Source organism: Lissotriton vulgaris, chromosome 7 (assembly GCF_964263255.1).
Source record: "Lissotriton vulgaris chromosome 7, aLisVul1.2, whole genome shotgun sequence".
In the NCBI taxonomy this organism is placed as follows: Eukaryota; Metazoa; Chordata; class Amphibia; order Caudata; family Salamandridae; genus Lissotriton; species Lissotriton vulgaris.
This window is the reverse complement of record NC_141695.1, coordinates 1541290366-1541296365: the sequence shown is the minus strand read 5'-3', so window position 1 is coordinate 1541296365 and position 6000 is coordinate 1541290366.

Sequence of the window (6000 nt, the reverse complement as noted above, 5' to 3'; positions counted from 1 at the left end):
TACAGGATTGTAATTGGTAAAACAGCTTGCTTAACACGACCTCTTGAGTTAAGCCTTTAAGGCTGCTTAGTCCATGCTACCCTTAGGATAGCTTGTATATAAGGTTGACTCACAACCAGACACCATAAGGGATTGTTTGAACTGATAAAAGGTGCCCCCAGAATTGGAGACATCATATATCAGGCCAACTTCTCACATTGGTGCGCAGCGGTGCAGATTTGAGCTTGCTGTTGTTTTACCATTGCAATCTTTTTATCAAATTGAAAGATCACATCAAGTACCTTAGGTACATATAAACAACGCTTAGCATATTTAAGTTCTACTGAACTTAGTAGTTGTAGATCAGAGGGCTTAGCACACCCTGCCTACAACTCACTAGCAAGGTACAGTCGGAAAACACTTAGTGTAGGTAAGTGCACCACTTATACCTCACTAGCAGTCATGTCTGGCACAGGTGAAGCTTCCAGCTCTCTACCTGCATTGGTTGACCTTACCAAGGCACCTTCCAGCTATGACAACCTCGGCCACAGAGACTTGAGTGCCTTGTGCACTTCAAGGGGGCTGAAAAAGGGTCACAACCCTACCATTCCCATCTTGATAGCCATCCTGGAGAAGGATGATCTTGAGAAAGCTAGTACAGCTCCCTTAGGGTCAGGAGATGGAGTGAACCCCCCAGAGAATGAGAACACCCCCCCTGACTTAGAAGATGTGGAGGTGGACCCTGAATCAGAAGAGGAAGAATCAGATCAGGATCAGAAGGGTAACCAGGTACATGTGGGGAGGCTTAGCCAAACCAACTTGGACCTACTTGGAAATGGAGAGGGCCAGTACCTCCTCAGAGTACAAAACAGAAATGTTCCAGGCAATAGAAGATTGAGATCCCCCTGCAGGGACTCAAACATGTCTAGTGCCTCAAGGGAATCTCAAAGGGGAATGACTCCCCCCCAGAGAAAAGAGCATAGGGCCAGAATGAGGGCTGTCCAACTCCAGATAGAGAGGGAAGAGGTAGCCCTGGCTCAAGCTAAACTTGCTTTAGCAAGAGAACAAAAGTTGTGTGGATTAGATTCCACTGGTGACAGCAATATTCCTAGAGAGAAAGACAGGTCCTATGACAATAGAAACCTGACAAAAATTGTGCCCCCCTACAAGGAAGGGGATGACATCCACAAATGGATGACTGCTCTGGAGAGAGCCTGCATGGTACAGCAGGTTCCTCAGGATCAGTGGGCTGCAATTTTATGGTACTCCTTTTCTGAGAAAGGGAGGGATAGGCTCCTCACAGTTAGACCTGAGGATGCCAAAAACTACTCTGTCCTGAAGAGTGCTCTTATTGAGGGGTTTGGCCTAACCACTGAGCAATACAGGTTGCTGTTCAGAGATACCCAAAAAGCTCAGACTCAGGACTGGACTGATTTTGTTGATTGTGCCACTAAGGCTCTGGAGGGTTGGCTGCAGGGAAGTAAAGTCTCAGACTATACAGGATTGTACAATCTTATAATGAGAGAGCAGATCCTTAATAACTGTCAGAACCAGCTGTTGCATCAATACCTTATTGACTCAGATCTGACCTCTCCCCAAGAATTGGGAAAGAAGGCAGACAAATGGGTCAGTACAAGGATTAAGCAGAGACCCCAGAACCATGGAGGTGACCAGAAGAAAACAGACCAGAAGGGTGGGGATAAGAAAGAAAAAGAAAAAGACCAGAAGTCTTCTTCAGGCCCACAAATTTATAATAAGGAGGGTGGTTCCCAGAATGGTAACAAGAAGAAGAAGATGATGGCCCAAAGAAACCTTGTTGCAATACTTGTAAGTCCATTTCCCACTGGGGAAGTGAATGCACTAAGAAAAATCCAGTCTCTACCATTGCAGCTCCTAAAGCACCTGCACCCTCTACTACAGTCAGCAGTGGTAGTACACAGCCGAAGGGTTTAGTAGGGTTGACCCTGGGTACTGAGAAGGAGTCTGGCCTAGTCAGAGTCCCTACTCAGGCAGTTCTGCTCTATGATGTGGACATGGCCATGCCCACTACTGTGAGTCCCAGTAACTTGGGCAAGTATAGACAGACGCCTTTAATTAATGAGAAACTGGCTCAGGCCTACAGGGACACATGTGCCAGTGTCACTATGGTGACACCTAGCTTTGTGGTCCTTGGACAAATTGTACTAGGTGAGAATACCTAGTGACCAATGCAAGCAATGCCACTACTACACATAGTGAGGCTGTTGTTAACTTCTCCTGGGGAGGGGTAAATGGCCTCAAGAAAGTTGTTGTGAGTGCTGACCTGCCAGTAGACTGTCTGTTGGGCAATGATCTTGAAAACCCAGTTTGGTCAGAAGTGGAGTACAGGACTCATGCAGAAATGCTAGGGATTTCAGCACATGTCCTTGCTGTAACCAGGACTCAGGCAAAGAAGTGCCTACCTGAACCTGTGGTGGATCTTGAAGCAATAGACCAACCACAATCAAAAGGAAGAGCAAGAGGGTTAAGGCTGTGCCTTCCCACTTGCCCCAGGTTGAGGATCAGATTTCACAGGAGGCTGATTCTGCAGTCCAAGAGGAGACTGTCTCCGAGGAGCTTGAACCTGATCAGGTTGAGTTTCTGGGGACAGGGGGACCCTCAAGGGCAGACCTGGGGCAGGCCCAATTAGACTGCCCTTCCCTTGAACCCCTCAGACAGCAAGCTGCTGCAGAGGCTGCTGGGAATGCTCAAGGGATGATGGGCTCCTTTATTCAGATGCAAGAGACCCCAAGCCTGGTGCTACCAGGAGGTTGGTCATACCTTTGCAATTCAGGGGCTTCCTTCTTACCTTGGCCCATGATATTCCCCTTGCAGGACACTTAGGCCAGAACAAGACTTGGGACAGGCTTGTCCCTCACTTTCACTGGCCTCATATGTCAGAAAATGTCAAGGAGTTTTGTCCCTCCTGTGCCACTTGCCAAGCCAGTGGTAAGTCAGGTGGCACAACAAAGGCCCCCCTGATACCACTACCTGTGGTGGGGGTACCCTTTAAAAGAGTTGGAATAGATATTGTGGGTCCCATGGATCCTCAAACAGCATCTGGGCACAGATTTATACTGGTGGCAGTGGATCATGCCACCAGGTATTCAGAGGCAATTCCCCTGGGGACCACAACAGCTCCTGTTGTGGCAAGGGCCCTTCTTGCAGTTTTCTCAAGAGTGGGCTTTGCAAAGGAGGTTCTTTCAGACAGAGGTACCAATTTTATGTCTGGATACTTAAAAGAAATGTGGAAAGAGTGTGGAGTGAACTATATGTTTACCACACCCTATCATCCTCAGTGCAATGGGCTTGTTGAAGGGAATGATAAAAGGTTTACCAGAACAGCTTAGGCGAAGATGGGACATCCTTTTACCCTGCTTGCTCTTTGCTTACAGAGAGGTCCCACAAAAGGGGGTTGGCTACAGTCCTTTTGAACTTTTGTTTGGCCACCCTGTGAGGGGTCCATTATGTCTGGTGAAGTAAGGATGGGAGTTACCTCTCAAAAAGCCTAAGCTAGATGTTGTGGACTATGTACTTGGTCTCCGATCCAGGATGGCTGAGTACATGGAGAGAGCATCCAAAAACCTGGAGGCCATCCAAGTATTACAGAAAGCTTGGCATGATCAAAAGGCTGAACTGGTAGAGTTCCAACCAGGGCAGAAGGTGTGGGTGTTGGAGCCAGTGGCCCCAGCAGCTCTCTAGGACAAATGGTCCAGACCCTACCCTATTGTTGAGAAAAAGGGAGAAGTCACCTATATGGTTGACTTTGGCAACCCTAGGAGCCCCCACAGGGTGCTCCATGTAAACAGATTGAAAGCATTTGTTGACAGGGAGGACATGAGCTTGCTCATGGCCACAGATGGGGAGCAGGAGGAAGAGAGTGACCCTCTCCCAGACTTGCTATCTCAGAACCCTGATGATGGCTCAGTTAATGGAGTAGCCTTGGCAGGCAGCCCCACTGACCAGCAACAGATGGACTGCAGACAGGTGTTGCAGGCCCATAGACATATGGTTCTCTCACACCCAGTCAAACTAACTGGTGCACCCATGAGGTAGACACTGGTGGCAGTCTTCCTGTGAAGAATAAAATCTACAGGCAACCTGACCACGTCAGGGATTGTATAAAGGCTGAGGTGCAGAAAATGCTTGAGCTTGGAGTGATTGAGCCATCGGAGAGACCATGGGCCAGCCCAGTAGTCCTTGTGCCAAAACCCCATACCAAAGATGGAAAGAGAGAAAGTAGGTTTTGTGTGGACTACAGAGGTCTCAATGCTGTCACTAGGACAGATGCACATCCCATTCCAAGAGCAGATGAGCTCATTGATAAGTTAGCTTCTGCCAAATTCCTGAGCACATTTGATTTGACAGCTGGCTATTGGCAAATCAGGTTAGCTGAAGAGTCTAAAGCCAAAACAGCATTCTCTACCCCTAGTGGACATTATCAGTTTGTGGTAATGCCCTTTGGCTTGAAGAATGCACCTGCCACCTTCCAAAGGTTGGTGAATCAAGTCCTTGCTGGGTTGCATGACTTTTGTGCAGCATTTCTAGATGATATTGCTGTCTTTAGCTCCACCTGGGAGGATCACCTGATCCACATGAAGAAGGTTCTGGAGGCCCTGCAAAAGGCAGGCCTGACTATCAAGGCTACCAAGTGCCAGATAGGGCAGAGCAAGGTTGTGTACCTGGGCCACCTAGTAGGTGGGGGTCAGGTTCAACCACTGGAGAGTAAGATCCAGACCATACAGGACTGGGCTCCTCCAACTACCCAGACACAAGTCAGAGCCTTCTTGGGCCTGACTGGGTATTACAGGATGTCTGTAAAGAACTATGGGTCCATTGTGACACCATTAAATGACTTGACATCCAAGAAGATGGCAAAAAAGGTTCAGTGGACAGTTAGCTGTCAAAAGGCATTTGATGACCTGAAGAAGGCCATGTGCTCTGCACCTATCCTGAAGAGTACTGATTACTCCAAACAGTTCATTGTTCAAACAGATGCTTCTGAGTTGGGGGTGGGAGCTGTGCTTTCACAACTTAATGTAGATGGTCAAGACCAGCCCATTGCTTTTATTAGCAGAAGGCTGACCCCCAGGGAGAAACGTTGGTCAGCTATTGAGAGGGAGGCCTTTGCTGTGGTTTGGGCCCTGAAGAAGTTGAGGCCATACTTGTTTGAAACTCACTTACTAATGCAGACAGACCATAAGCCCCTCTTGTGGCTAAATCAGATGAAGGGTGAAAACCCCAAACTACTCAGGTGGTCCATTTCCCTACAGGGGATGGACTTTACAGTGGAACACCGCCCAGGGACTGACCATGATATGCAGATGGTCTCTCCAAGTATTTCCACTTAGAACACGAAGACTTATCTGGTCAAGGTGAGGTTTAATGTCCCTGCGTTTGGGGGGGGGGGGTGTGTGTGTAGGAGAGTAGGGTCTGCTATCCTATGGTCACCCCAAATTTTTTGCTTCACTGGTTTTCCACTTAATGTGGCTGTGGGCCTGCTAATCAGACCCACAGCCTGCTGTTATCTCTCTAAATTCACATACATGTACTATAGGTACATACCCCAATTGGAACTGGACTCCTTGTCAGCCCCTGTACCATGCACTATAGGTGCTCAGGGCATAGGTGCCAACAAGGCCTAGCAGGGGCTGCAGCATATCTTTTGCCACCCCTGGCTGGTACTTAAATCGACACAACTGGATGATCACTCAGCTGGGGCAAGGTGGTGTAATCACCCCTTGCTTAGATATAGTATACCTATATCTAAACCTATATCTGTACACATATATATCAATAAGTCACTCCGATGGCAGGCCGTAACAATCCTGGAGGCAGAGTGCTTGGTTTTATGTGAGATGGTGCTTTAGCATGAGCTGAGCCTGTCTGCAGCTGTCGGGACCAATTCCCTTAGCTGTTCCGGGATAATGCCATACCATATACTCTAAGTGCATTATAATCCATTGCGGTTATATGTTAACTTGGGTTTGGCTTTATCAAAAC